Below are 7972 nucleotides of genomic sequence, written 5' to 3'. Positions count from 1 at the left end.
TCAAATGTTTTTGCATGGCCATTCCGGACCTTTTCCAGACTCAGACTCTCAGTTCATTTGACTGGTGGAACGTAACTGTTTGATCCAAAATGGCCGCGGATTTTCGTCTTGGCTGGCCGTGGCAGATATCTGTATGTAATGACGAGATGCCAATGTCTCCATCCTAACGATGGGAGTTGTTGTCCAATGGCGGGTAGGCATGCGACAAGCTTAGGTCCAAAATAAGCCCATAGAAACACCTTGGACTTATTTTAGACCGATTCTGGCCAGAGTGAAACCTCTCGCTTTGCCTCTTCCTCTCTGGGCAGGGTGTGTTGGCTGTTTGGTGGCTGGCCAGACATTGAGGTTGAGGTTGGGCCAGAGGTTTGACATCCCATCTGCTAGTCAAACTGAGTGATGTCATAAATTATCCTGTAAATGGCACAGTCATTTTCCGTAACTAAATTCTGCTACCATAGTACAGTTTCAGTACTTTCCACAGGGCACAGCCTTTTATTATTCAGACCAATAATAATACATCAAACATAACAGGGATATTTTTCATTTCCATCTTTTCTGGGGTGTCCTGTTAAAAAAAACATTAGTGTCTTTCTGGGTTTGTCCAAACATGCACAACTCATCAGTCTGACAACAGGAAGTATAGGATTAACGTCAGTTGTTCACTGACCAACCGTGTGTGTAGATAATAGGTCCTGTCCCTGTCCTGCCCTGTGTACAAGACTGTTCATAGAGCAATCAATCACTAATTTGGTCAATTAATCAATCAGTCACTAATCAGAGAGAGAAACATGTCTGTCAGTCTTGCGCTGACACACTCTTACACTCCTCTTGGTGTAACAGGGTTGGTTATGTTTCCACTTGCCTCTAAAGAAATGTGTATTTAATGTTCAAGCATTCTTATTGGTTAGTTCAACTCTAATGACAATAAGGTGTGTTGTGATTGGCCCCGCTTGCAGATAGGGGGAGATCGTGAACGTCAGGTCTTCCCAGTATGAAAATGTGATGCAAGGGGTAGGTCACTTTCTGAATACTGTTTTCTATTTTACAATATGTATACATTTGCTGTACGTTACTGATTTATACATGTGCGGGTATATGGTACCTGTTAGGGATTGAGGGGCTTTCTGGGATGTGCTTTGGCATATGATTGCTGTAAATAAGTGTGTTAGCTAGCATACACCGATGTAATGGTCACATAAGCCCACTGCTAACACAGTTGTCTTCATTCTACAGATTTTGCCATCGACAGCCATCAATACCATTCAGCTCTGCACAACTAACGTGCTGTTGCCAAAGGGGATCGTGCTGTTGGCAGCGATCAGTTGAAGAGCATGTATTTAGTTTTACTTGCATTTAAGAGCAGTTGGAGGCCACGGAAGGAGAGTTGTACGGCATTGAAGCTCATCTGGAGGTTAGTTAACACAGTGTACAACAAAGGGCCAGATGTATACAGAATGGTGTTGTCTGCATAGAGGTGGATCAGAGAATCACCAGCAGCAACATCATTAATGTATTCAGAGAAGAGAGTCGGCCCAAGAATTGAACCCTGTGGCACCCCCATAGAGACTTGCAGAGGTCCGGACAACAGGCCCTCCGATTTGGCATACTGAACTCTATCAGAGAAGTAGTTGGTGAACCAAGCGAGGCAGTCATTTGAGAAACCAAGGCTGTTGTCTGCCAATAAGAATGTTTTGATTGACAGAGTCGAAAGCCTTAGCCAGGTCGATGAATACGGCTGCACAGTAATGTCTCTTATCAATGGCGGTTATGATATCGTTTAGGACCTTAAGCGTGGCTGAGGTGCACCTATGACCAGCTTGGAAACCAGATTGCAGAGTGGAGAAGGTACGGTGAGATTCGAAATGGTCGGTAATCTGTTTGTTAACTTGGCTTTCAAAGACCTTAGAAAGGCAGGGTAGAATAGATATAGGTCTGTAGTAGTTTGGGTCTAGAGTGTCTCCCCCTTTGAAGAGGGGGATGACCCCGGCAGCTTTCCAATCTATGGGAATCTCAGATGATACGAAAGAGAGGTTGAACAGGCTAGTAATGGGGGTTGCAATAATTTCGGCAGATACTTCTAGAAAGAGAGGGTACAGATTGTCTTGCCCTGCTGATCTGTAGGGGTCCAGATTTTGCAGCTTTTTCAGTACATCAGCTATCTGGATTTGGGTGAAGGAGAAGGGGGGAGGTTTGGGCGAGTTGCTGTGGGGAGCGCAGGGCTGTTGACCGGGGTAGGGGTAGCCAGGTGGAAAGCATGGCCAGCCGTAGAAAAATGCTTGTTGAAATTCTCAATTATTGTGGATTTATTGGTAGTGACAGTGTTTCCTAGCCTCAGTGCAGTGGGCAGCTGGGAGGAGGTGCTCTTATTCTCCATGGACTCAGTGTCCCAGAACGTTTTTGAGTTTGTACTACAGGATGCACATTTCTGTTTGAAAAAGTTAGCCTTAGCTTTCCTAACTGCCTGTGTATATTGGTTCCTAACTTCCCTAAAAATGTGCATATCACGGGGGCTATTCGATGCTAATGCAGAACGCCACAGGATGTTTTTGTGCTGGTCAAGGGCAGACAGGTCTGGAGTGAACCAAGGGCTATATCTATTCCTAGTTCTACATTTTTTTGAATGGAGCATGCTTATTTAAGATGGTGAAGAAGGCACTTTTAAAGAATAACCAGGCATCCTCTACGGACAGGATGAGGTCAATGTCATTCCAGGATACCCCGGCCAGGTCAATTAGAAAGGCCTGTTCTCAGAAGTGTTTTAGGGAGCATTTGACAGTGATGAGGGGTGGTCGTTTGACCGCAGACCCATTACGGTTGCAGGCAATGAGGCAGTGATCACAGAGATCTTGGTTGAAAACAGCAGAGGTGTATTTGGAGGGCGAGTTAGTTAGGATGACATCTATGAGGGTGCCCATGTTTACGGATTTTGGGTTGCACCTGGTCGGGTTATTGATAATTTGTGTGAGATTGAGGGCATCAAGTTTAGATTGTAGGATGGCCGGGGTGTTAATAAGCATGTCCCAGTTTAGATCAACTAGCAGCACGAGCTCAGAAGATAGATGGGGGGGCAATCAATTCACATATGGGTTCAGAGAGTGGTCTATAGCAAGCTGCAACGGTGAGAGACTTGTTTCTGGAAAGGTGGATTTTTAAAAGTAGAATCTTGAACTTTTTGGGCACAGACCTGGATAGCATGACAGAACTCTGCAGACTATCTCTGCAGTAGATTGCAACACCGCCCCCTTTAGCAGTTATATCTTGGTGGAAAATGTTATAGTTAGGGTTGGAAATTTCAGGGTTTTTGGTGGTTTTCCTAAGCCAGGATTCAGATACGGCTAAAACATCCGGGTTGGCAGAATGTGCTAAAGCAGTGAGTAAAACAAACTTAGGGAGTAGGCTTCTAATGTTAACATGCATGAAACCAAGGCTTTTACGGTTACAGAAGTCAACAAATGAGAGCACCTGGGGAGTAGGAGTGGAGCTAGGCACTGCAGGTCCTGGATTAACCTCTACATCACCAGAGGAGCAGAGGAGAAGTAGGATAAGGGTACGGCTAAATGCTATACGAACTGGCCGTCTAGCACGTTTGGAACAGAGAGTAAAAGGAGCAGGTTTCTGGGCACGATAGCATAGAGTCAAGGCGTAATGTACAGACAAAGTTGAGGTAGGAAGAGAGTACATTGGAGGTAAACCTAGTCATTGAGTAATGATGAGAGAGATATAGTCTCTAGAGACGTTTAAACCAGGTGATGCCATCGCATATGTGGGAGGTGGAACAACATGGTTGGTTAAGGCATATTGAGCAGGGCTAGAGGCTCTACAGTGAAATAAGACAATCACTAACCAGAACAGTAATGGAAGAGGCATATTGATATTAGGGAGAGGCATGCATAGCCAAGTGATCAGTCGGCGATTCAGTCAGTTAGCAGGCGGGGCTAGCAAACTAGTATTTAGTAGACCGGGGCTAGCAAGTTAGCCTTTGGGGGACGTCGCGATGGGGGTAAGTCTGTTTTTGCCTCCTCGTGCGGTGACGTTGATAGACCAGTCATGGAATAAGTAGGGTTCCAAGTAGCAGAGGGGTCCAAGTCCAATTGGCAAAATGGGTATTGTGGTCCAAGAAACTGGCCGGTGGATCAGCTAACAGTCCAATATGCTATAGATAGCTAGCAGGCCGCGGTAAGCAGAATGGGCCTTCAGTCGTGAAGGGTCGGCGGGGTTCCGTGTCCCATACAGGCAGTAGAAGGGGTCCGGATATTGTAGCCGAGGAGTGGACTTCAGCAGTAGCCCAGGAGCCCTAGCCGGGAGATGGATCTAGCATGGGCCAGCCCCAGGCTAGTTGGTGCTTGCACCGGGATGGAAATGTTAGCCAGGAGTGGTCAACCTGGGTTGCGGTTAGCTAGCTGCGATGATCCAGATGAAAAGGTTCAGAGTTTTGCGGTAGGAATCCGGGGATATGGAGATAAAAATAGGCCCGGTTTGAAACGCGTTGTACGAACTGGCGAGAGCTTTCCGAGCTAAAGGTTAGCTGATGACCACTAGCAGTGGTTAGCTGACTGATAGCAGGTAGCTAGTTAGCTGGCTAGCTTCAGTTGAGGGATTCCAGTTCGGAGGTAAATAGAAATACTTTAGGAAGAAAACAAACAGATCCACACCACATTGGGTGAGGCGGGTCGCAGGAGAGGATTTTGAAGTTGAGGTTTAGGAAAAATATCAAAAAGAATGCGAAGAAAAAGATCTAAAAATATATATACATGGGACACAACAAGACAGAGACAAGGACGTCTGACTGCTTCGCCATCTTGGAATGAAAAGGTTTACTTGCCTGTCAGTGAACTTTAAAGTGCATTTTCAGTTGTATCTAAAATAGTTTATTTATGGTCTACAGTTTAGTATTTTCATAACCCTGGCCCTATAGTTAGATGGAGAACATTATGAGGTTTTCAAATATGTTTTCCTTATTTCTGTTGACCAAATATTTGAGTAGGAGGATTTTTTATGTGACGATCATCACGTGCCGGACTGAGAGCAGCAAATAGTTCACTTTTCTCTGTAACCTAATATTCTGTATGTCTATTATTTTAAGGAGCAACATTTCAATAGACTATTTAACAGTTTTTTTCTATACATTGATTTAGGCTAAATTCAAAATCAAATGTGAGTAGACTAGGGAAGGATGGAGTCTCCCATCTGCATTCCTGTGTCATTTCCAAACATTGTGATGTGTAGGTTAGTATTGCTGCTATGACAACACTGTAATGGGATGGAGAATATTTGGAGGTTTTCGTGGATCTGTTTGTTTTGTTTCAGTTGACCACATCTTTGAGATTAGAGGATTTTTATGTGGTGATTTCAGGATGCTAAATAGTAAGCGAGTGCTGTGTGTTAGACATATTTTGGTAGACAATGTCTATAACTCAGGTCTAACCCATTATAATAGCCTGATATAGTTTGTTCTACATATAATCCTTTAGGCTTACATCCTTCAGCCTATACAGCCTGAAATTGGTTTGGATGTGGGTTTGATAGAAAAAGTCATAAAAGTCATCCACTCCACAGCTGTGTAGGTTTACAGTCCTCCACTCCACAGCTGTGTAGGTCTACAGTCATCCACTCCACAGCTGTGTAGGTCTACAGTCATCCACTCCACAGCTGTGTAGGTCTACAGTCATCCACTCCACAGCTGTGTAGGTCTACAGTCATCCACTCCACAGCTGTGTAGGTCTACAGTCATCCACTCCACAGCTGTGTAGGTCTACAGTCATCCACTCCACAGCTGTGTAGTGTGCCCCTGTGGGACGTATATGTGGACAATCGCCAGACTCTGGAGAGGGAGCCCACACCCACTAAATGTCCTCCCGAGCGTATCAACGTTCCTACAGGGATAAGGGACCAGCTACTGACCCGGGCACACAGCTCTCATCGCTGGACATCAGGTATTTCTCGCACTACCCAATCCATCTCTGAGAAATACTGGTGGCCCACCCTGGCACAGGATGTCACTACCCAATCCATCTCTGAGAAATACTGGTGGCCCACCCTGGCACAGGATGTACTACCCAATCCATCTCTGAGAAGTACTGGTGGCCCACCCTGGCACAGGATGTCACTTGCTACGTCAACTCCTGTTCCGTATGTGCCCAAACCAATTCCCCCCGGAACGCTCAAGCAGGGAAACTCCTTCCCCTTCCTGTGCCTCAGTGTCCCAAGTCTTATCTATCCTCCCCTTCCCGTGCCTCAGTGTCCCTGGTCTTATCTATCCTCCCCTTCCTGTGCCCCAGTGTCCCTGGTTTCATCTATCCTCCCCTTCCTGTGCCTCAGCATCCCTGGTCTTATCTATCCATTGACTTTGTTACTGATCTCCCCTCCTCTGAATGGTTTCACCACCATGTCGTTTAATCCCTCTTTCTGGTCTCCCTACTGCTCTCCAGGTCGGTGATTTAGTTTAGTTTATTAATTTGACCATTTTAAAAAAACAAGCACACATACAACTTGAAAAAGCCATTCATGCACATTCATGAAATCATGGAGGATAACACACAATAAAGTCTGGGACTTATTTCCATTGTGGTCCTCTTGAGACTAGATGGCTAGACAAGATCGAACACAGTTAAACACAGTATGGCAGTGAAATAGTAAAACCAAAACAGAGAAGAAGAACATCTATCTCAGTTACATCATAGGGGTTATTCATATGGGCACAGAAGACATCATCTAGAAGCGAAGGAAACGCACACCTATTTAGGCGAGGTGCTGGCTAGCGGAGTGGAACACCTAGTTAGGCGAGGTGCTGGCTAGTGGAGTGGAACACCTATTTAGGAGAGGTGCTGGCTAGCGGAGTGGAACACCTATTTAGGCGAGGTGCTGGCTAGTGGAGTGGAACACCTGTTTAGGAGAGGTGCTGGCTAGCGGAGTGGAACACCTATTTAGGAGAGGTGCTGGCTAGCGGAGTGGAACACCTAGTTAGGCGAGGTGCTGGCTAGCGGAGTGTAACACTTAAAAAATAAAGGAGAGCAGCACTCTCTAGGAGCTCAAAATATTTATGTCCAATGTTTCAACAGACAAGCTGTCTTCTGCACGGTGGTTAATCACATGGCCTGATATCATTGGTTAATAACAGACCAGCTGTCTTCTGCAGGGTATAATGACAAACACTGCAGGGTGACCCATTTATATAGTGTCAAAAGAGACACACAGGTGTCTGTAATCATGGCCGGGTGTGGCCTGATATCATTGGTTAATTCTCATATTAAAATAGCATACAAAATACATAAATGGATAGCGTATACAATTTGGCTCCATAAGCCCACAAACATTTACAATAGCAAAAACACAACAATCACAAGAATGGCCTCAGATCAAAGTCTATGTTGAGACAGAAGGGAGCAAGGGTCTTTAAATTAAAGATCCAGGCAGCTTCTCGTTTTAACAATAAATTCTCGAGGTCACCCCGTCTCCTACAGAGGGTGACATGTTCGATGCCAATATAATGTAGAGACGAAATCGAGTGGTTTTCTTCCAAAAAGTGAGCCTCAACTGGGTAAGTCCAGTTTTTGCACCTAATGGTGCTACGGTCCTCCGAGATACGTACTTTTCATTCGCACTTTGTTTTACCCACATCATTCAAATCAAGTCAAAGTTTACCACAAGGACAAGTTATAAGATAAATAACTGCCTTAGTGGAGCACGTGATGACGCCTTTTATTGGGATCTGTTTCCCTGTTTGGGGGTGTTTGAAGGATCTACATTTATAAGTGCCATTGCATTGAGCACAGCCATTAAAATCAAATCAAATCAAATTTGATTTGTCACATACACATGGTTAGCAGATGTTAATGCGAGTGTAGCGAAATGCTTGTGCTTCTAGTTCCGACAATGCAGTAATAACCAACAAGTAATCTAACTAACAATTCCAAATCTACTGTCTTATACACAGTGTAAGGGGTAAAGAATATGTACATAAGGATATATGAAT

Source organism: Oncorhynchus tshawytscha, linkage group LG18, assembly GCF_018296145.1.
Source record: "Oncorhynchus tshawytscha isolate Ot180627B linkage group LG18, Otsh_v2.0, whole genome shotgun sequence".
NCBI lineage: Eukaryota > Metazoa > Chordata > Actinopteri > Salmoniformes > Salmonidae > Oncorhynchus > Oncorhynchus tshawytscha.
The sequence above is the reverse complement of the archived record's forward strand: the minus strand, read 5'-3'. Positions refer to the sequence as shown.